At 35.8% G+C, this 23,622-nt stretch overlaps 1 non-coding gene across 1 annotated transcript; it reads right to left on the bottom strand.

Annotated features, from left to right (window-relative positions):
* Nucleotides 1-21,883: 21,883 nt before the first annotated feature.
* On the bottom strand, nucleotides 21,884-21,990 carry LOC143689136 (U6 spliceosomal RNA). Its single transcript, XR_013178603.1, has one exon. It is a non-coding gene; the product is annotated as a U6 spliceosomal RNA (small nuclear RNA).
* Between the last annotated feature and the right edge of the window lie 1,632 nt (nucleotides 21,991-23,622).

Genomic DNA, 23,622 nt, shown 5'->3' on the forward strand with positions numbered 1-23,622 from the left:
CACAAGTATTAAGCCAATGAATTTTAAATTTCATCCAGTAGGTGACTGGAGAAACAATGAAGGATTTGAGCAGTAGGGTGAGATGCTCAATTTGCATTTCACAAAGATGTCCAGTGGTAATGTGGGAGAAAGAATTGGGGAGGGGCAAGACTGGAGGCAAGAGTACGTGGGAAGCCTCTGCAAAATTCTAGGTAAGAGATGAGTGCTTGATCAGATCTGCAGTGGGGACATAGAGAAAGGCCAGGCAGTTGGGAAAATATTAGGGGAGAGAATTGGCAAGACTTAGAAGCTAATAAAATGGGAGGAGAGGGGCGGAAGATGAGTCTTGTGGTATTCCATAGTTAAAGGATGAAATGTCTGTCCTCCTATATACAGCCTGCTCATCATCTGTGTATTAAACTCATTTCCCTCTTGCGTATCAAGGATTTCCTGCTCTACATATATTCTCTTACTGTATGCTCACTTTCTTTCTCTTTACTGAATTATTCCTGTTAGCATACAAACATACTACTATATCTCCTATCTTAAACAAAACAAACACTTCCCTCTCCAAGCACTGCTTTGTTTCTCTGTTATCTTTATATCCAAATGGGCATATGTGAGTTGTTCATAAGAGCTTCCCATTCTGTCAACCACTCCAGGCAAACTTTTGTCTTCACCACACAACTCAAACTGTTCCTGGCCAAGTGTCCCCTAAAAATAACTTTCATGCTCACCCACAGGGCACACTGGGAATAGTGTAGCTCAAACGTCACAGTTTCTATTCAAGGATTTATACCTCCTGTGGCCATTGCTTAAAGGTTGTCTGTGATGGGGTAGGATGGAGAGATTTCCAGGCACTTCTGGCCCTTTGTGTGAGAAGGCAAAGCAGGGCATTGCATTCTGAAGTAAGTCTTTCCTACAACATGATGTAGGTGCTGGCTGCTGGGAGAAAAAGCACTTCAAATGCCAATGTGCACAGAAATGGTATAGGACAGGGGCACTCAAATGTGGACTCCAGACCCTGCATCACCTGGAAACTTGTTGAAAATGGAAATTCTCTGGTCCTGAGAAATGAGAAACCCTCCAGGTGACTCCAAGTGTGAGAACCACTTCATGAAACCACTGTAATGAAAATACAATTACATTTTCTCTTTTTCATAGATAAGGAGAGTCCAGGAGATTTTGATCTCACAAGTTTGACTTCATCCATATTTATGAATATGAATATTTAAATAAAAATTATACAGATGAATTTTATAAAAAAATATTTTCTATAACAAACTATATTAAACCAATTAAATGTCTTGACTATTTTTTATATATTACACTTAAACCTTTTACTATTTATTTATCACTGGGATTAATGTAGTTTACTGTATTACTTTTACAATGTTTCAATTTATCACTAATTTTACTTTGTCCAAATCAAAATTTTCTGGTCACAGATTTAGTTATTTTGAACTTGTTTTATGGTCATTAATTTTGTGAAGTCAATTATTTCAAAGGTCAAACTTTGCAGATCTATATTTTACCAGTAAGAGTTAATTTGAAAGTCAATATTCAGTTAATAGCAAATTTTATAGTGTGTAATTTTACCTGTTCTCAGTTTTAATCATGTTGATTATTTCTACAAGTTATGGGTTGATAAAATACTATGTTTTATACTTATTTCTTATCTAATCCATGACAAAAATTGTGAAAAGTTAATATGAAGTATTACTCAATTGCCCTATTGTAAAAATCCCTAACCTATCATACATTAATTTTTGTGCCTACACAATATAGTTTTTCCATAAACGCTTCTTCTTTATCTTATGTGGATGCTCTTAGTTCCTTCCAGAGTGTCTCTAGTAGATTTTGTCAATGCAAAATGTAGGAATCTTTATTTTCTGAATTCTGCTGGCCTAAAACAATGTAGAACTTCACCAAAGTGGTTTGTTCTGTTGTTTACTGATTGTAATTAACATACCAATTTAATATATGGAGGAAACAAGGGGATTACTGATTTATCAGCATTGTGCCCAATTTCAAGTCTTAACTTATGTTGTATGTTAGTATCTTACCAACAGTGGAGCATGAATCATTAGAAGACAGATGTGTAGGCTCTTGTTGCATGGCAGGTTTAAGCATCTTTGGTCTTGTAGAGTCTGGCCATTTGTTCATCAACATGTCTTCTTCTTCCTGGGTATATTTCTTTACTATATTACTCTGTCTCCTTTTCAGCTTTAGGAGTCCATGAGATTGAGTAAACATCAATGAAATACAGGAAGAAGGGAGGTGGACCACTTTCAGGTTTAGTTTATAAAACCTGCATTGCATGAATTTCCATGCCTTCTTTGCTTAATGGCTGCCCTAAGGCGATCTCAAGAGCCATGTGTTTTTATATGGCAAAACAACAAAATCAAAGGATACTGGATCTATGAAACACTTCTCAGAAGAAAGCTGCCCCACCAGAAACACCCCTTATGGAATATTAGAAGAATGACAAACTTTTATTGTGTAAAATCACTGAGATCTTGGGGCTTGTTTATTACTGCAGCTAGCATAACCTTAGCTAATATAGAGTCAAAATGGCAGAGTCACATGGCAGCCTCAAAGCATTATTGAGAGCAAAACGGTCAGATCAAAATATATTAAAATGGAAAAGAAAAGTGAAGTATACAGAGGTTAACCACTGAATTAAGGTAATCAAGCCATGATGGATAGAATTCAAATTTCCTCTGTCTGGCTTCTCTTCCCACACTCTTAACCACTAAAGTATGGCACAGAAATATACTCATAGATTTGTGAAACAACAACAACAAAATGAATGTATGCTCAACTGAATGTACAACAGTGTGTAGAAGTCTAAACTGCAAAATGTCTTAACTGCTGGAACATTTTCTTGCATGCACATGCACACATCCCTGCCAAGTTCACATATTGCTGCTCACTTCTGTGGTAGTGCCTGCTTCATTCAGTCCAGTGAAATGGAAAGCAATTATTTAATTCTTCTTCAACTAGAATCCCTGCTGCCTCTAGTCTGGCTTTATCTTGAGAAGTGTGTTCCAAATCTCAAGCCATCACCCCAAATTTCTACTATAAGCTACTTACTGCATTATTAAACATGTCTGCTCAGCGAGCTATGGATGGACAGGTTTATGACAATTAGATTTTGGGGAATTTAAAGTGAAATATTTATAGGAAAACAAGTTCTTCAGTTTTGGTGGTGATATATTCAGTGAAGCAGTGTTTTTTCATTTTTTTTTTTTTTGTTTTTTTACTGTAAGTAGAAATTGTCATCTAAGACATTGGCAGTCACTTATTACCAAGAATGACTAGTAATATTGTCATCTAAGACACTGGCAGTCACTTATTACCAAGAATTCCATCCAAAGGCAGATCCCAGTTTAGCACTCTATTCCTTTTAATCTCACAGTGTGGCCTCTTGTAAATGAAGTAACCATGCCTGAAGGTGAATTTTTAATTGATAAGTGCACCCCAGTTAACATATAAAAACATTATTCTTAATGTTGCTTGCATTTGGTAGAACATACCTTTGAGTCAATTGTAGATTTAGAGCAACTCACCCACCCCCACCCCTACCTCTGACCATCCACCACCCCGCACACTCAGTGTTCAATTCTGCAATTGAGGGACTTGTCTTATATTTGGTCCCCGGGAATAGTATGATATGGAGAGGCAATAGTTGAAAGCAGGAACTCTGAATCAGACTTTCTGGATCCAAAAGCCAGTCCTCCCACCTGTTAGCCATGTGAATTTTTAACAAAGTGCTTAGTCTAGTATTTCTCTATATGTGACTTAAAAACATAATGATCCCAACAAGGTTTTTGGAGACAAGCTTATTCTAAAATGTAAGTTGAAAACAAGTGGTCTAGAATAGCTAAACTTTTTTTGAAAAATGAGAAATTAGTATTTATATAGATATTTACATAGAGACAATAATCAAAATAATGTGGTAGTAGCAGAGGGACAGATACGTAAAAAAATGAAACACAACAGAGAATACAGAAATAGATTCACATAATTATAGTCAACTAATTTTTTACAAAGGTGCAAAAGGAATCAAATAAAAGAATAATAACAGCCTTTTTAACAAATGGTGCTGGAACAAGTGGAGATTCACAGATAAAAAAAAGGATTTCAATCTAAAACTCATACGTTATACAAAATTTAACTCAAAATGTATCATGAAGTTAAATGTAAAATTATAAAACTTTTTAAAAAGGAGCTTTTAGACTTGACAACAAAAGCATGTTCTATAAAAGGAAAATGTAATATGCTGGACTTGATAAAATTAAAATATTTTGTTCTGTGAAGTTCCGCAAACTGAAGGAAAAAAAGATGCATATTGGGAGAAGATATCTGCAAATAACATATCTAAAATAAAAGTCTACTTCCTAGAATTATATAAAGAACTCTCAAAACTCAACATTATAAAAACAAACAATTGAGTTAGAAAATGGGTGGAAAAAAAAAACGTGAAACAAAATTTCCTCAGAGAAAATATACAGATGGCAAATAAGCACATGAAAATATGTTGAACATAATTAGCCATGAGGGAAATGCAAAATTTACACCACAATGGGACATCACTACACACTTATGAAAATGGCTAAAATTAAAAGTAGTAATAAAACCAAAAGCTAGCAAAGATGCTGTGAAACTGGATAACGCATACATTTCTGGTAGGGATATACACTGGTACAGCCACTTTGGAAAAATCTGACAGATTCTCACAAAACCAAACATGCAACTACCTTTTGTCCCAGTATATACAGTGTTGGACAATTAACCCCAAGAAATAAGCATTTATATTCAAACAAAAACCTGTACTTGGATGTTCATAGCAACTTTCTTTTTTACTAGCACTACAATGGATACAGCCCAGAGTCTTTCAACTGGTGAATAGCTAAAGAAGCTGTGGTACATCCATACCATAGAATACTACTTAGCAGTAAAAAGGAACAAATTAGTGGTCCATGCAACAACATGTATAAATTTTCAGGGTCCAATGGAAAAAGTGAACCTTAATAGGCTTGCATACTATATGATTGTATTTATACAACATTTTCAAAATAAGGAAAATTACAGAAATAGAGAACAGATTAGTGGTTACTAAAGGTTAGGGATGGAAGATAAATGGTGTAGGTATGTCTATAATTCTGTATCATGATTTGTGGCGGCAATTATGTGAATCTGTACATGTGATAAAATGCACAGAACTACACATACAGTTGCACACAGAGCTGGGTACATGAAAAACTGGTGAAATCTGAATAACATATAAGAAATGCTGGACTAAAACAAGAAAAATTCAGTGGCTCCTTGTGGGGTCTGATTGAGGGGGTGGCCCAGCCGCAAGGATGCACACTTGAAAACAAAAATGGCTGAGGCTCCATCAGAGAAGCTGTACTTCAGTTTAAGTTACTCCCCCAAGTAAAACGATAATCCTTTATCATTTATGTTTGGCAGAGGTAACAACAACAAAAGAAAAGTAACGATAACAATGAAAGCTAACACTTATTCAATGTTTTCTATGTGCCTGACATTTTGCTGGCATTTTTTAAGTGCTTCGCCCTATGAACTTATTTGATCTTTGAAATAACCACAGGAGTTAGTTACAATTATTAAACAGGATTTTATTGATGTGACAACTGAGCCAAAAAGTGGTTAAATAAAAGCCAGATTTCAACCTGGACAATCCATATGTAGATCCATGCTCTGAATGGCTGCGTTATACTTGGAGACAGAAAGCAGAAAATGAAAATTAGTCAGCTGGTTCACTCTCCAGTGAATCGCTCTCTCTTCTTCTCACTCTCTTCTTCTCCCCTCTGCTCTCAATCCCCTCCAGCCAAGCTTTTTCTTCTTCCCTCTGCAGCCAAATTCCTTCAGCTCCCTCTAGGATGTTGCATCATTTTATTAAATAGGATTTCTCCCTCTTTTGGGATTCTCTGTTATTCATCTTCACCCCTCTCTGTTAATCTGTTAAATAAAGAATTCTCAGTGTCTGTCTCTCTCTGCTTGTCTGTGTATATGTGTGTGTGTGTCTTTCAAACTACTCTCTTTCGAACTTAAAAGGAGGCAATTATAATTTTATAATTTTGTAGATTTCCCCCATCACATTACTACTTTGGATTTATCTGTAAGGAAAACATTTAAATGTTTATTTATCAATTACATGCTGAAATCTGTGGAAACTCAAGACCTTTTACATTGGGGTTTCTGCTAGAGAAACCAGTTGTAAAACAGGAAGGACCTAAAGCTTCTAACATTATTTATCTTATGCCTTTACATTATTAACTGTTGATGCTTTTCTGGGAGTAAGATTTTTAGTTGTCAACAGTTTGTTAATGAATGTTTATCCAAGTGGTTACACAGAAAGCTGGCACACTCAAGAAGACATTTATTCACAAATGTAGGGAGTTTGCTACTCTGTCCATTAAAATATATCATTTTATCACTTATATATTATGATATGTATCCCTCACCTAGAAAAATAAATGCTGGCTACATTTCATCCATTACATCTGGAAAAAATCTAAGCCTTTTAATTAAAGGCCTTCTTCCTGACATTTTACTTATTGTCAATTCATGATAAGTACCCTCCTAAAATCTGCCCCAGGAAACAAAGGCTAGATTTATTTGAAAGCCAGTATAAAGAGGTGGGTCCCCCATGTTGTATTTGGACAAAAAAATTCCGTCCTATCTACATATGGAATTTTTACATCATTGTCTAATCCATCTATCCAAACTGATTTATAATGCTCTGGTTTCCTCTCTCATCAGAAGGGTTGGGTGCCTGAGGTGAGTGGTTTCCCCTTACCTTAAAGAAATATTCCCACTCACACATCTCCTCCTTATGACTTTGAAATGGTATTGAGAGATATTCCTGCTTATCAAGCCTGCAACACTCTTCTCTATGGTTAATTCTATGGGCTGAGTCTTTGGACTACTCATCATCAAAGCCAAACCTTTGCCAGAGTTCAAAATAAGTTCACCCTTAAAAAAGGAAGAACTCTTCTTTTGTCTCCTCTGAGCATTTAAGAACAAAATAAAACAAAACAAAAATCAGGATAGCTTGATATGATCTTAACAGCATTTTCCACTTAAAGGGAGATGAATTGGTGCCATTGGAAGAAAGAGAGTTGGAGAGTAAGAGGCTCTCTGCACAGCCCCCTTTCAAAGCTGAGTCTCCTTCAGCTACAGTGCGGGCATGAAGAAGATTCAAAAGTTCTTGCATGTCCCTGTGGGGAATTAGATGTAAGCTGGGAACACTGGCTGGGAGCTTCCCAAGGGACTAGAGACCAAGTCACTCTTGGCCTCTAGAGAGGACTGCAGAATGGAAAACACCAGACTGAGAGGGAATGATAGTCACAAACAGACCCTAAAGGATCTGCAGGGCTAGTGTAGTTGGCAGGAAATATGGCTGGGAGCAATTGCCCTGCATTGCTATGCCAAAAGAACAGACTTGTGCCATCAGCAGCGGATATGACAGGGAAAAAAGCTGACATGCAAAGATCAAACCAGCGGAGAATATGGTAGATTGGAAGACACTGTGTGCCCACAGTGGCTTGAGGTATATTAGCCTTGCCAGAGCCTGATGCCATCTGGAATAGAGGGAAGGAGAAAAACGGTGTTCTAGTTTGAAAGCTGCCGGAGTGCAATATACCAGAAATGGAATGGCTTTTCAAAAGGGGAATTTAATAAATTATAAGTTTACAGTTCTAAATTAAATGTCCAAATTAGAGCAAAGCTGTAGAAATGTCCAATCTACAGCATTCAGGGAAAGATATCTTGGTTCAAGAAGACAATGATGTTCAGGGTTTCTCTCTCAACTGGAAAGGCACATGGTGAGCATGGCAACATCTGCTAGCTTTCTCTCCAGGTTTCCTGTTTCATGAAGCTCCTCCAGGAGCATTTTCCTTCATCTCCAAATGTTTCTGGCTGTGTGGGCTCTAATGGCTCTGAAGCTTTTTTCAAAATGGCTCTCTCTTAAGGGGTTCTTTAAAGGAACCCCACCTTGAATGGAAGGAGACACATCTCCATGGAAACCATTCAATCGAAAGGTACCACACAGCATTATTGAAGGAGGATTAAAGAACTTGGCTTATCTGGGGTACAAAACAGATTCAAACTTGCCCAGAGGGGGATAAGGAAACCCTGAAAGACTACTTACCCCTGAAAGGCTGGGTTAAACTACAAGTGACTGAATGAAACCAGAAGTGATTAGATTATTTAAAATTAGAATCAAATATTCATGAGCAAGATGTTATTGTTCTGTCTAATTGATTTGTAACTATAATTTTAAAGCTTTATAAATCTCTGGTGTAATTTTTTATCTCAGTTACCAGCAAGTGAGGTCTGACAAAAGCATGGGACCTAGATTTTAAAGAGTTGGTTTTGGGTTTGATTATTTGTGTGGCCTCTCCCTAACCTTACTTCATCCAAGTATTTATCTCTTTTTTCCCTACTAGAATGAAGCTCCATGAGGGCAGGTACATGATCACTTGGTTTAAAATGACACAATGTATGACTCAATAAATATATTTTGAATGAATTAATAAATCTGGTGGAAGTCAGTCAACTTTTCTCTTTACTTTCCTCAATTATAAATTGGTGATGGTTTTAACACCAATCCCCCAGGATTACTAGGAATAAATGAGAGTATACCTGTAAAGGTACTCCGTGAATAACAAATCTACAAGTAATTGGTTGTTAGTGGTTATATTTACTATTATGAAGATATTTGATTCATGGATCCTCAAATGCTACGAACAAAATCTAAAAAGGTCTTTATCCACTGTGCCGATGCAAAGGCCAGCTCTGCAGTGAGTCCATCCACTCCACTTATTTTGCATTAAAAATGGAAATGTAGCTGCATTTTGCTGCCATTGCATATAGAATAAAATCCGAACTCTTGGCCATTGTCTGTTTTAGGCTGTGAATGATCTGTATTCTGATTTTTCATCCATTGTAAATGCCACTGCTCTCCTTAATCTATAGCAACTAGACACACCAACCTCTTTTCCTGTCTCTTGAACACTCTAAGCTTGTTTCCTAGCTGAGAACTTTAAGCCTTTCCCTACCTGGGATATCTCCCATAAGAGTTTCATAAGCCTGGCTCCTCATCATTAAGGATCTGGCTCAGACATTAATCTCCTCAAATGACTCTTTCCTGCCCAGTTTATTTAGAGTTGCCCTCCCCAGTCATCAAACCTCAGCCCCCTCCAACCCTCATACCCCCCACACATAATCATTCTCTATTTTAGGGCGCTATTCTATTTTTGCCATAGTACTCGATACAATTTTTATAGTACTTAAAAATTTCATCATTTCAGTTTCTGGGAGTTCCTTATCAATGGGAGTTACTTGATATAAAGAAGTTCTTTATTAAAGTTTAGGCCACCGCATTGAATTTAAGCTCTTGGTTCTTTTTTTAAAAAAGTATTGCTACTAAATGCTGGCTTTTGTGATCTTAATTAATTACTTTTAAAAAGTCATTGTGTCCTATGGCTGGGTAAGTGAAGAATTTCAAATCTACAAAAAAAAAAAAAAAAAAAACCCAGAGATTTCCTGTGCTTTTCTATGGAATAATTCAGTCCTTATAATCTCTCAAATGATTTGAGGAAAGAAATATTCAAGGCATACTATATGCAAAAATTAATATATGAAAGGCTTAAAGGAGACTACAAAAAATTGGTAACCTCTGACTTTTATTTTCAAGTAATTGTTAAAGTGTGGCTAGGAATCTGGACTTTGTTCTTATATTTGACATAGAGATAGTGTGATTGAGCAGAAATAATACTAAACTATTCATTCACTCAATAGTGAAGACTTTACATCAGTCACTGTGCTAAACACAGAACAAGTAAAACAGATGTTTTTCTCTTATTTACCACCCCAAAGAGGAGTGCTATATAAACTCAACATATTCAGATAAGTACCTAGTTTTTATTGTAATAAGAACATAAATGGAAAAGAACAATATGCCACAAGAGAGCATAATAGAACCAGACATAATTTAGATTAGTTTGAAACCTGAAAGATGATTAAGATTAAATTCGTAAAGAGCAGGGATAATGGCATTCAAGGCAGAGAACTACATGAGCAAAATCCATTGGACAGGAAAACTTGGTCAGATTTCCATTTTTAATTTATTTTTCTAACTTCTTCAACATTTATCCATTGGATTTGGGAAAGTCGTTTATCTTTCAAATATGAGTTTCCTACGAAATAGAAAAACTTAAGCAGAAATAAATTCAAGAAAATAAAATGAAATGCCACATTTAGTAATGTTTATGGAACAATGATAAGACTATATAAATGCCATTAGGACTTCAGGGAATGATGGAGTAGCTTATATTTGACTGACTATCTCCCAGATAACAATGATAAATTCTGGGATGGAAGTTCTTTGAAGGCACTAGAGAGAGATATAAGCAGACAGAAACTGGAAGGGATTTGACCCTTAAAAGAAGAGAGTTACACCCATATCTGTATTTATACAATTTTTCCCTGAAATTCGAAGGATAAATCTTAAAAGGCAGCCAAAGGATAAGTGGAAAAATAACAGATTATATATAGAGGAACAACAACAAGAATGGCAGACAACTTCTCATCCACACAGTGGAAGGCAGAATATAATAGATGACAATTTTAAAATCCTGAAAGGAAAAAAAATTGTCAAGTAAAAATTCTATACAACAAAAATATCTTTCAAAAATGAAGTTCTTTTAATGAGGTTCAAAAATGAAGAAACCTATGATTCAAAGGTCAAAAAAGAGTAAGAGGAGACAGCAAAGTAGACATAAAATGAGCAACCAGAGATGTAAATGAAAAACCACAGAAGTGGAGAAAAAAAGGCAAGTGGTGTTCAGTTGAATTGAAAGCTTTTGAAAGCATTGTAGAATTTATTGGTGCTTCTGTCAGAGCAGTCTCAAGGACATGGTTAAAAGGTGAAATTCATGAGTAAGGAGAGCACGTGGACACAGCTTGTGTAGATAGTTACTCTGAAAGCTTTAGCTAGGCTAGGACACATTTGCTGAATTCACTTCCTTACAATTGGTTTTGTTCCATACCCCCTTGCAACAGAGATTCTACTTTATTATCAGAGCTAATAATTAAATTTATTGTTTGCAGATACAGGGTCTGATATTAAGAGTTACTATCAAATTCAGTCATTAAAAGAGTGACATAAGGAGTAGCAAATATATTAATAAAACTGAACAAAAAGTTTAGAAATAGACCCATACTTATGTGACCACTTGATATTTGACAAAGTCACTAAGATAATTCAATGGGGGAAAGAATAAGCTTTTCACAAAATGGTGTAGAACAATATGATATTAAAAAAAGACTCTGACTCCTACCTTACTCCACATATAAAAACCCATTGTACTTTATATACATGAATGAAGCAACTGGAAAATTAAATAGAACAAGCCATTTAGAAGAACACTCAAAACATAAAATACTTAAGAAGAAATTTAACCAAAACCATATATAAAACTATATACTAAAACTTATACAACAATGCAGAGGAAAATTAAAGAAGACTTTAAGTCATGGAAAGATAAACTATGGCTGTGGGTTAGAAGACTCTCAACATTATGGCATCAGTCTCTTCAAAATGTCCTATAGATTCAATGCTGTTCCAAAGAAAATCTCAAGAGGAAATTTTTAGAAATCAACAAGCTGATTTTAAAACTTATAGGGAAATATAAAGAAGCTAGAATAGCCAAAGCAATATTTTTTTGTTATTTTTCAAATTATTTTTATTGAGAAATCTTTACACAGTCCACCTATAGTATACAATCAATGGCTTACAATATCATCACATATTGTGTATCCATCGCCCTTTTCATTTTTAGAATGTTTGCATCACTCCAGAAAGAGAAATCAAAAGAAAAAGAAAAAAATAATGCATCCCTTACCCTTTACCCTTCTCTCTCAGTGACCACTAGTATTTCAATCTACCCATTTTTTTTTACCCTTTACCCCCCTGTGCTGGTTTGAATTTGTGGACCCCAGAAAAGCCATGTCCTTTAATCTTCATTCAATATTTCTGGGTGGGAGATTTTTGATTGATCCTATGGAGATGTGGCCCACCCAATTGTGGATGGTAACTTTTGATCAGGTGGTTTCCATTGAGATATGTCTCCACCTATTTAAGGTGCTATTGCTTATCAGAGCCCTTAAAGAAAGAACCATTTTGGGAAAAGCTTTAGAGCCATGAGAGCCACCAGAAGCAACAGAACCCATACAGCCAGAGACCTTTGGAGATGAAGAAGGAAAACGCCCCCAGGGGAGCTTCATGAAACTAGAAGCCTCGAGAGAAAGCTAGTAGATGTCTCCATGTTTGCCATGTGCCTTTCCAGTTGAGAGAGAAACCCCAAACACCACTGGCCTTTCTTGAGTGAAGGTAACCTCTTGTGGGTGCCCTAATTTGGACATTTTCATGGCTTTAGAATCATAAACTTGCAAGTTAATAAATTCTCCCCTTTTAAAAGGCATACTGTTTCTGGTATATAACATTCCAGCAGCTTTCAAATTACAACATCCCCTATTACTAATTTATGTTTATTCTTATTTTTTCACTCATCTGTCTATATCCTGGATAAAAAGAGCATCAGGCACAAAGTTTTCACAATTACACAGTCACATTGTAAAAGCTGTATCGGTATATAATAACCTTCAAGAATCAAAGCTACTGGAACACAGGTAAACAGTTTCAGGTACTTTCCTCCACCCACTTCAATTCACCATAAACTAAAAAGTACATCTATATAATGCATAAGAATAACCTCTAGGATAACCTCTTGACTTTGTTTGAAATCCCTTAGCCACTGAAACTTAATTTTGTCTCATATCTCTCTTTCCTCCTTTTGGTCAAGAAGGCTTTCTCAGTCCCATGATACCGAGTCCTGACTCATCTTAAGAGTCAGGTCCCACATTGCTAAGGAGATTTACTCCCCATATAATGGGGGGGGGGGGGGGCAGTGAGTTCACCTGCTGAGTTGGCTTAGAGAGAGAGGCCACATCTGAGCAACAAAAGAGATTCTCTGGAAGTGGCTCCTAGGCCTAATTATAAGTAGGCTTAGCATCTCCTTTGCAGGAGCAAGTTTCATAGGGGCAAACACCGAGATCAGGGTTTCAGCTTATGGAACTGGTCATCCCCACTGCTTGTGAGAATATCAGGAATATCAGGAATTCCCCAGATGGGCAAGTCCAATATTTTCTCCTTTCTCTCCAGTTCCCTAAGTGGACTTTGCAAATACTTTTTTATTCTCTGACAAATTACTCTGTGATTTATCGGGACATCACACTAACCTGGACAAACCACAAGATCTCATGCCCTAGTCAAGATTCCATGTAATTATGGTGTTCGAATAAACTGACCACATAAATTAAATTAGATAAGGAGCTACCCAAAATATAAATCAAACCATCTTTTTTTTATTGACAAACCAAAACAGCATACAAACATGAACATTCTTAACATACAAACATTTCATATATGGTGTATAATCAATGGCTCACAGTATCTCACATGGTAGCATTTTCATCACCATGATAGTTTTTTTAGAACATTTACATCACTCCAGAAAAAGAAATAATAAGAAAAAAGAAAAAAACTCATACATATGTTACACCTTACCTCCCCCTCTCCTTGACTACTAGTATTTCCTTCTCACTGTGGTATGGACAGATGAGTAAAAAGTATGGATTAAAAATAAATAAACAAGAGGGGGAACAAATGTTAAAATAAATTGAGTAGATTGAAATACTAGTGATCAATGAAAGGGAGTGGTAAGAGGTATAGAAAAATAAAAGGGAACAAAGGATGTAGATGCAAACAATCTTTTAAAATAAAAATAAAGTCAAATGATTTAAAGACTTACTATAAAACTGCAGTAATCAAGACAGTGACATAAGCAACAGAAACACATCAACAAATCAGAACAGAAAAATTGGAAATAGTCCTATACATATACGGTCAATTTATTATTTGGCAAAGGCACCAAGGTTATAGGGAAAGAATAAGCCTCTCGACAAATGATATTTGAGTAAACTGAATATCTCTAAATTTTTTTTTTAATTTTAGAAAAATTTCAACCCCTACCTTACTCCACATACAAAAACTTAGACCATCACCATTTCATTGTAATATATTTGTGTACCTTAAATTATAATAAACTAAATTTGACATCATTTAAATTAGAAGTTAGGAGCTATTGGCTCAGTTAGACTCCCTTGGTATAGTAAGTGTAATTCTCCTCAAGCCATCATTGAACTAAGACTGTAAATTATACAAATGATTATTTTTCTGGTAAGATATTTTACCTAAGAGATTTTAGGATCTAGCTGGAAAATTCAGAGGTGAGGATTTCTATTCATATGTGTACTCTGTATAAAAGTCTACAAAATTAACTTTAAAAACATATTCAGGGGCAGGCCACAGTGGTTCAGCAGGCCGAGTTCTTGCCTGCCATGCTGGAGCCCTGGGTTCAATTCCCGGAGTCTGCCCGTGCAAAAAAATAAAAACAAACGTATTCATTAGCAATAATTATACTTGAATTCTCCATAAAGAATGATTTTGCTCCATGAAGGTTGCCTTTTTGATCAATTTCAAATGGAATATTTTATTTAAACTAAAATCAATCAAAACTCATCATAAATATAGAGGTTTTTCATTTGAGACCACAAACCTAAATAGCAATCCTGCCGCAGCCCTTGGAATATGCTTTCTATTTCAATATATAAACTTATTACATATATTAAAATCAGAATCATCAAAGGGAAAACTTTTAAATTTTTCATCTATTGTATTATGAATGGTACACAAGTGAATCTAAAGTTAAAAAAATCTCCCACACCTGAAGTGTCATGGATATACTTCAGAAAGTGACATTGACCAGACACTGGGAGAGATGTTTCAGTTGTAATGAAAAAGTTGATTTGTCCAGTCTTGCTGTCAAGTGTGAGATGATCAGCAGTTGTAAATTAGAAAATGAGCCTATATTTTGTAAACATGTACAAAATTAGGAGACCTAGGTTCTGTCTGTGTTTATATGTTTGGCAAAATATGATTATGAAGTCATAGTAATAAACCCTTTGAGTTGAGCTTACTGCAAAGTGTATATTTCTTTAGCAGGCTGAGACCCAAATGCATCTTCTTCTTGGGAGATGCTCTCTTCTTTCTTTGCAGAGAACGTCTGACCATAAATTACCTTTCACTAAATGGCTCTATAATTGCACTCCTGCAACATGTATTAACACAGTTTATACATAGGAGATGTCAAATTGAAAAAATAAAATCAAGTCAATTATCTGAATGATTAGTGTCATGAGGACATAAACTGAGATTTCTACTTGGGTGAGGGATCTAAAGCCAATCTGGCTTGAGAGTAAATAGCTATTTAATTATTATTATCTTTTGCAGAATTAGTATCTTTTGCAGAACAGTTCCTTTCATGCAGTTCCTATTCCATTTGTCCTTTGTCTCCACACTACCTTTCCTATCTGTTTCAGTAAATTAGGAGTTTCCAGTCTATCCTATAATTATAGCCCGGGTCCTTCTACTTAACACATCGTGTACTTGTGGGGAGGGAGGACACATCATCGTTAAACACTGAACAGTAAGATAACTTTGCCTAGTCTAGCTATAAGTTTTGAGAGAGTAACAAGAGTAGGAAGGAGTGCCAATATCTGAGGGGCAGTCTATCAAAATCACTGTTTTCACTTGGTCTCTCAGTCATGGCTTTATTTTCTACATAAGAAACACAGAAATAAGAAAATGGAACCCATTTTGCTCAAAATCTAAACTTTTCCAAAGGCATATCTCAATCAGAAATGGAGAGTTCTATATCCTATTAGAAGAGTGTAATTATTTGGTTCCCAAAACTGAAAAATAGTTCTCCCTTCTCAGATAAGTCTATCAAGGAGGCAGTTTCAGGAAGAAAAACCTTGAAACCATAACGGAGGAAGTGGGTCTTTATCTGCCTAGACATTCAGGTCAGTCAAATGGATTTTAGCAATCAGTGGGTTGTCAGATGTCCGGTCAAGGATAAGCTCACATCCAAGTGAAACGTGAAATCTAACATAGGCATTAGACATCAACAAAAATAGGCTAATGACATATATCTGCTTTAGATGAATTTTAATCACAACTGCTATTCATATCCATGTACAACTTAGTGTCTCCTTCTCATATCACTAGAGATTTTTAACACTTTTTTTTCGCATGGGTTTTGGGCTTGTCTCATCAATGACACTGTTTTCCCCTCCCCACCTTTTCTATACTTCAACACCATTCCAAGAAAACAGTTGGTCCTTGTTCATTTGTTTTTAAACTAAGGTTTCCACTTTTGAAATAGAATGAACTTATAATATCTCAACTGCTCCATCATAAGTAACTATAAGGCATTCTCACTATTTTTCCTTCTTTCTTGACGACTTGCTCCAATAATTAGCACTTGTGCTCATTTTTCAAGGTAGCATAACCCAAATCATCACAGTTTTAGATTCCTGAGCCCCATGTTCGTTTCCATATGGTTTGAGGAGTAAAGAATGGTTCTTTTGATGAAAAGCTGCAAGAACTTAAATCTCACTCAGAAAAAGTATAGATGGTATTAACTTAGGAATCTCTCATTATAGGGGGAAATCACTAACTGAAAATTTTAATACCTTTCAAAATTAAATTAATCAGAAAATTTAGTTAGGTCACGAAATACCAGAACAGTGGTTAGGCAAGGAAGAATCTACCAGACGAAGCAGTTCAAAATTTATAAGTAAGACTCCTATCAAGAAAATGTTACCTTTCACTTACCCAAACAACACTGGAATAAAGAGGGAAGATCAGGGAAAGCCAGAGTCTATTAGTTTATTAATCAGGCTTTATTCTATTTCCTTTGTTTTATGTAAACTTGCTAATCCCTATCATGCTGGATATTACCAAACTGGTGAATCATCATAATACAGTGACCTTAGTTCAGGAATAAGAAAGACATTTTTAAAAGATAAACCATATTCTGCAAATAATTTTTTAAAATTGGTTTCCTTAAGAAAAGCAACACTGGTTTATTTTTCTTCTCGCAAGAAAATGGATAAAAAGAAAACATTCCAATGACTATCTATTTTAACTGAAAAAGTCCTTCATGGGGGTTTGGTTTAAAAGACAAAAGAAAAGAATATCAAGATTCCCAGAACAAACTGATTTTATCAGTACATCAGCAGCTAAATGAAACACTTACCAAACTGCTGGCAACATCTTATTTTAAAATTTGTTTGAGTGGTTTTTTTTCTTCCCATGGAATAATATGTAGTCATTAAAGTCAGCAAATCTCTAATTAGTATGAAAATGTTACTCTGTTATTAAATTAGGAATAATAATGCTTTCTGTGCAGGCTGAAACCTGAAGGATCCTTAAGAGGTTTGTGTGTGGGGGGTGGGTGGGTTGTAGATTGAGGACCTCATCAGCATGAGACTACAAAAGAGATGCTAAGAAAAGCTGACCTTTCAAAATAGCAAGGACAGTTTGCTGGCTTGAGAAATTGGCAGGGCACAGTCACCCAGACAGAAATTTGACCAGTGTGTACAGATCCGGCACTAGCAGCTATGAGTCTCAGGATCTGCCTGGCAAGAAAGTCATTCAACCTTGTTCTTTAACCATTGTTATTCAACCTTGTTCTTTAAACTAAATGCAATGGGCCAGTTGCTGGCCCCAAACCCCAGCCATTCTCTTGGATTCCCCCATTCCCACATAGATCTAATCTATTTGTCCCTGCTGACTTGGTTTTAAAAACCATTTCAGTACCCACGTATCTACCCAGTAGTCTTGGAAATTCATTCAGGTCTGTGAAACCTGATGGTTTGTCTCTGTCATGACCTTTGATTGTACACTCGTAAGCATGTAAGTTATCCCTTAAGCAAATACTTAAGAGCAAACTTCTTGTTTGGAAAGAAACGCTGCAATGAAGTCATTTCCCCTTTTGTATGCTTTCATAGCATCATCTACTTCTCCTTCTAGCTCATTTAATACTGATAATTTTATGTTTATTTATATTGTTCTTTTACTAATATCCCAATCACCCCACCTATAACATAAACTAAGTGACAGCTCTATCACAATTGCATAGCATAATACTTGGCACATAATAACTACACAATATTCTGTTGAGTAAATGAATGATTGGATAGTTAAGTAGATAAGGTTTAGCACGAGAACATTCCCCTACCAAATGTTAAGGCACATAAAATTTGGAGTATGTCTACTTTATAAAAGTACTATAAAGTTTCACTAGCCCAGGCTTCGTTTTGAAATCTTTGCACACCTGCGGCACTTTATCTTTGCATTGTCCTTGACCCAAAAGTTTGCTAAGCAAATTAATTGTGTAAGCTAGTTTCCAGGAAATGTAAACAATATTTCAGAGAATGTTCAATTTACTAAGGTCAAAAACTTTTCAAATACTTGGAAGGCATCAAAGTGATGTATTTAAATTCATAAATTCTAATTCATAAATCCATAGGTTTTTTTTTTTTTCCAGCTAACCCTTCTGCAGAAGTTGCCTCTAGTTATTATGTGGAATGAAAAGCTGTAAAGTTTTGTTTTGAGGCATCTCCTTTGCTGATTCAGATAGCCTTTTCTCCAATTGATCTTAGTTAGGGATGTTTTAATGCATACTTATTTAAGTATGTGAAAATAATTTTCAAAAGAGGAGAGAAAAGAACAAATAATCATGATCAGCTAATATATACAGTTTGGGTCAAATGGGCCTCTGGGAGATGTTAGATTAAAAATTAACCCGGACCTGGAATGAGCATTTATTCAGCCAAGGAATTGTTTTACAGACCAGAGCTGCATTACTCAAGCATGGCTCCCAGACGAGCTGCAACATCACCCTCAGGGAACTTTATAGAAAAGCAAATTTATGGTTGATATCTTAGATCTACTGATTGAGAAGTTCTGTAATGGGCCTAGGAATCTGTGTTCAAACAAGATTAGAGAATTGATGGACTAGATTATTGATCTCTGAAGTGGTAGGTCCCTTCCCATGACATAGGTAAAAAACAAACAAACAAACCCGTATGTGTAGGCAAAAAGATTAGAATCTGCATTTATATATACATAATTTTTTAACTTGATCAGTTTCTAGTTTTATATATACTTAATTGTTTATATAGATGTATATATACAACAAAAACAAATGGAATGCTTTTATGTACTTACACAGTAAACCATCCAAAAGTTTGGAGACTCTGAGTCCAGAGCCTAGAAAGTGTCCAACCAATCCTTTTGAATAAAATTCATTTTATGTCTGGTTATAAAAACAGCTAAAGGAAACACAGGAAACATACTAAGTATTTATCATGGATGATTAGGATTTTTCAGCATTGTCTTTAAAAATAAAATGAAAACTATTCAACAAGTACGCCTTCTCTGGAAGGCATCAGAAAGGCTGTAAAAACTGCATGCTGCTGAGTGAAATACCTGCCAACAGCCCAATGGAGTCAGGTGATCTAGAGCAAATAAAGGATTAAGCACTTGAGCAAAAAAAAAAAAAAAAAAAGATCAAACAATGGCAGTATACAAGGGTTTTAAACTCTGCCTGTCTAATGTCTAGGGACAATTACTTTGGGAAGCTGCAGGGACATTTGAAGTCAAAGTAGGTGGAGAGAGCATGTAAGCATCAGATTTAGCATCTTGAGGTGAGGTCCCCAGTAACAAAGAGTCTTATTGCCCATAAGTGGGTGAAATTGGCTTCAGTTGTGTGGGTGTAGGTAGAGGAGGTCCTGATTTGAAGCTTAGGGGAAAATGCCTTGACAGCCTATCTATGATGAGTGTCCAGTTGTGATTTTTTCTCCCCTCTCTGTCTAGGGTTGTTCTCTGCCTTCAATTTAAGAAAAATAAATAAATAAAAGAGGAACTATAATTGAATTAAGGACAGTGAGTCCCTGAGCTGCAGTTCTTCAAGTGAGACCAAAAGAAGATTTGGTTTTGATCTTAGGGTAACCAGAAGCCTCACTTTTAACAAATTCCCTGACTTAACACACGTATACCCTCGCACAGTCTTCAAAAAAATCTTGTGTAACAAAATTAGGAGACAGTGTGGATTGTAGAAATAACAAATGCTTCCCCTTTTCCAAGTGTGGGAACAGAAATGTCCTTCTCTGAACTAATTGTGAGTTGGCTTGCACTTACTTGCACTTATTTGTGGTAGAGAAAGCAGGGAAGAAATCAGGACTCTGGAAATCAGAGCAGAAACACTAAGATCTGGGAGTGGTTTGGGCAAAAATCAACTTCTATTTTTCATAAGACAGAAATAAAATGAGTTCTGCCAATCATCTGAATGTTGTGAAATATATGGACATTTTGTATTAGATGGGTATTTGATTCCGTTTTTGCCAGTTTTTAAGGTGTTTGGTGTTACTTGACATGGATCTTGCCTTCTTTATACTGTGAAATTCTTGAGTAATTAAACACTGCCCAGATTTTGTTCTCATAAATGCTTCTCCCATTGTAGGATAAACTTCTCTGTGGGGTGGGGGTGGGCCATTGTATTCATTTCAAGATTACATAATAGTAAAAAAGTAAAAAAATCCTTCTTGAATAGCAAGGTGTCCCTGACTTTATATTGTTTATTTGACCACTTTATCACTTATCACAAGTTGATCTTAAAAGTTCCAAAGAGTAAATCGTTCCCAAAATAATTATTTTTTAAACATGGGACTCCCTATCATTTTCCTTCCCTCCCTCTCGCTCTCTTTCCCATTTCCATCAGCCAAGGTAATAAATACAAGGCTCAGGAAGTGAAAGTACTTTTTTTTATATGTATAAATCTCCAGGAATGATAGAGAAAAGAAAAAGCCAGGGAACTGTACCCAGCTCTCTAGAGGAACAGAAGCAAACAAAACAGAAAATACTTCCATCCGTTCCCTATGTACTCTCTAAATTTTTCTAGTAAACCTGCTTCAAGCCATGGGGCGGTGGGGCGGGGGTGGGGGTGTATATTTTATCAGCCAATAATGAAAACTTACCTTGAAGTACAACTGATATCTGGTTATTGTGCGTGGCTTCTGAACCAAGCTTTACAGATATAAAGGCAGATGAAATATGTTTATGAGATTTTGATCCAGATATTCCCTTCTAAGTGTTGCCAAGACACTATTTGCTTGGATCTTTTACTATATTTGCTTAAATAAATAAACTGAGATTAAATGCAGGCTTGACACCAAAACATGTTGTATTTGTGCTCTGTCAAACTATCACACCCATCTTAGTTTTGTGTACGTGTGTGTAGGTTCAGGTGCTCGTGTTCAGAGAACAGGTTTATGCAGCTTGAAGCAAAGTAGAGTACTTGTGTTATCGGTGAATTTCATCTGGTATACCAAACTTCACAAACAAAGTTTACTATAGGCACTAACAATCCATGCTATTGTCAGTGACAAGCCATGGGAAAAGAATGTTCCCATTTTAAATTCTTTGAAAAAACCTACCATGAAAATCCACAATCTTGAGATTTGTTTGTTTGTGTTTTTCTTTTTTATTGGCTTCAGAGAGACAAAAGATTCTAATGGCTGCTAAAAAAAAGTAAAAAATAAAACAGGAGTAGCTTCAGCCATGTTCCTTTATGTATTTTTTGCCACCATACTCTGTTGAATATTATCTTTCAGGATCATCCAGCGTGATGTCAGCAGTTTATTCTTTCAGTGGTGTTTCTTTTTGGTAGCCTCTAAATCATATACACATGAGCATGGATGGTAACTTTGCATATGATGGACAAATGTTTAGTTTACAATGTTTCGTGTTCATGTATTGTAATGTAATGCTCAGGATTGCTTTAAACTCAACAACAATTGGCCAAACTTAGCAAAACCTCTAGATCTTTTTTTTTTTTTTTTAAATATGGAACGCTTCACGAATTTGCATGTCATCCTTGCACAGGGGCCATGCTAATCTTCTCTGTATCATTCCAATTTTAGTATATGTGCTGCCAAAGCAAGCACAAAACCTCTAGATCTTCAGTTTGCTATTGGTCTGTTTACACTGATGCAATGTTTGAGCAAGTTACTTTGGAGATGCCTTTAATAAAAGGTGAACAGAGCAAAATTTTCAAAAGCCAAGTATAGGCCAAAGATGGCAAATCCTTGGTTTGATGACTATGAAAAAAATAAAATCTTGTTCTATAAAGAACATAAGCTGAGCAAAGACTGAATCAGAGATTAGCCCTCTGCTCATGAAGACCTTTAGCACCAAAGGGGCTTTGAGAAAACCATTTCTGCTCTTCTCTCTCTTTATAGAACAGATTAATTAGTTACTTGCTTACTCTCCACTTTATGATGCGTTGTACAAATCTGGCCTAATGGTTTCATGTCTTGTGAATACGAATGTAGCTGGAAAAATGTATGGGGGACGAATTCTTTCTATTTTGAATTCTGCTTTTAACTAGCTATAGTTTCTACATTTTGACCATGTTTTACTTCCTCTCGGCCCCCAGAGAATTTTTTTAAATGGTTTTAGATAGCTAATATAGGTTCATTTGGACAAATTAGAAAATGCACATAAGTAAATAAATAAATAAAACATCAACCCTTCCAACAAGTAATAAAGATTTTATTATTCCTTATTGATATATAGCACAGCAGAATTTTTTTCTTCATTGTTTCACATCATTTAAGAATAATCATTTTCCATGGGATAGATGTCTCATCATTTATTAAGTCAATCCTTATTTTGACATTTAGGTTATTTGCGGTTTTCACTATTCAAATCAACATGCAAAAAAATATGATTACATGAGCTAACTTTTGTGAACATTTTTAATTACTTATATAAGATAAATTCAACAAAGTGAAGTGCTTGGGCATATTGTGAATTTTCTTCCAACACGTTTGCAGCAGCTTACCTTTCTCTTCCCGACAGTGGTGCCTCAAGTGTCCATTTCCCTGTCCCCTTGCTAAAGGTTAAGAGTATTAAACATCAAACAAAGAAAAATATTGTCTTAAGCCTTTTCTTTTACCCACAAGAAAATCATATGGGACATTTGATTTTCCAGAACCAAACCAAGCTTGGCTTGGTTCTGGCTAAATAAGAAGCAAACTTTGGAAGCAGACATTTGCAAAATCTAGGGGAATCAGGAAGATGTGGTGTTGCTAGAAGGGTAGGGAAACACACAGTCTATGGATGGGTTGAAATAGGGAGACTCCACATGGAAACTTTAGATATCACTGTGCCCTCATCTCTGAAGCAGTTTGCTTTTCCCAACAACTGCTCAATGACTGGCCTGAGAAAAACCAAATTTTCCACAAGCACCTGAAAATATCAAATAAAGATATAGGTAGTTAAATGAGAGGTGGCAGATGACTTGTTAGAGAGATAGGTAGACATGTAAGCCAAAGTCTGCTGTCTGCTTATCCTATCTGCAAATCCTCTAATTTAGGGTTCACTCTCCTTTACTCTTCAGAGAGCAAGACTTGAATTCCCAGCCCATGTACTATAAAATATCTCAAGGTTAATCCATTTCTCTGAGATTTTGTAGGGAATTACAGTTGTCTTCATCATTTCCTCTTTCTTGATTCTGGTCCTTTTTTCTCAATTTTTGTAGCTTCTGTCATAGTTCAGCCCCATTTTGCTCCACA

The sequence above is a fragment of the Tamandua tetradactyla genome, chromosome 6 (assembly GCF_023851605.1).
Source record: "Tamandua tetradactyla isolate mTamTet1 chromosome 6, mTamTet1.pri, whole genome shotgun sequence".
Lineage (NCBI taxonomy): Eukaryota > Metazoa > Chordata > Mammalia > Pilosa > Myrmecophagidae > Tamandua > Tamandua tetradactyla.